Genomic DNA, 1,082 nt, shown 5'->3' on the forward strand with positions numbered 1-1,082 from the left:
GGGCTCAAGGAGCCGCTGGTCACCTTCAGTCTCCACCCCGCCTTCCTGCAGGCTGCTGGTGAGCAGGGGTCTCAAGCTGGGGGGTGGGAAGGGGCTGCTCCTGCCCTAACGCGCCTCCCCGTTGCTGCCACAGACAACCCGGACGATGCCGCCTGTGGCACAGCCCTGCGCCGTGTGGTGAGCAAGCTGCCCCCAGCCAACAGGGACACCCTGGCCTTCCTCATGCTGCACCTGCTCAGGTGAGGAGCTCATCCTGCCACGGGCTCCCATGGCTCTGTTTGTGTTCTGGCTTTCTGCTTCTCACCTAGGCTCCGTGCCCCAGAGCAGGGAAGGCGGGCTGAGGATGAAGACTCCCTTGGTGGAGCCGGCACCCTCACACTGTCCTGCCTGACAGGGTGTCTCACAGCCCCGACTGTAAGATGGACATCCTCAACCTGTCCCGTGTGTTTGGCCCCACGTTGGTGGGACACGGCTCAGCCAACCCCACACCGCTCGCCATCATGGAGGACACGCCACGGCAGTGTAAGGTAAGGGTGTAGGATGCAGGATGTACCTCAGGTGCTGCCAGCACCACCATACTCAATCCCTCTCTGACCAGGTGGTGGCTCGGCTCCTCTCGTTGCCACCTGACTTCTGGAGAGGCTTCGTAGGGACGGAGCAGGAGAACCTGGGGCCAGCACCAGCCCCAGCAGGTGAATGTGGTGAGGCACAGGAAACCTGGCCCCCTCCCTGCCCTGGCCCTGTGGCTGCTGGAGGGTCCTGGGTGCCTGCAGCTGGGCTGGGGTGTGATAGCTGTCCCCCTCTGTCCCACAGAGCCATTCTTCTGCCCCATCACTTCCCCAGAACCTAAACAAGGCCAGCTGAGCCCTGCTGGTACCTGCTGCCTCCCCAGCACCCTGCGGAGCTGCGTGGGCACGGCCACCCGGCCCCCGTGAGTGCTGCTGGGGGTGGGTGGGGAGCCCAGGGGAGCTCACGGTGCACCCCTGACTCATCTCTCCCCACGCAGGCAGAAGCCAGCCCCGAAGAAGGTGGGCCGGTTCTTCCCATCTCTGGTGTAGCCTGTGGCGGGGGCTTCCTGGGGG

This window comes from Merops nubicus, unplaced genomic scaffold (genome assembly GCF_000691845.1).
Source record: "Merops nubicus isolate BGI_N331 unplaced genomic scaffold, ASM69184v1 scaffold50190, whole genome shotgun sequence".
In the NCBI taxonomy this organism is placed as follows: domain Eukaryota; kingdom Metazoa; phylum Chordata; class Aves; order Coraciiformes; family Meropidae; genus Merops; species Merops nubicus.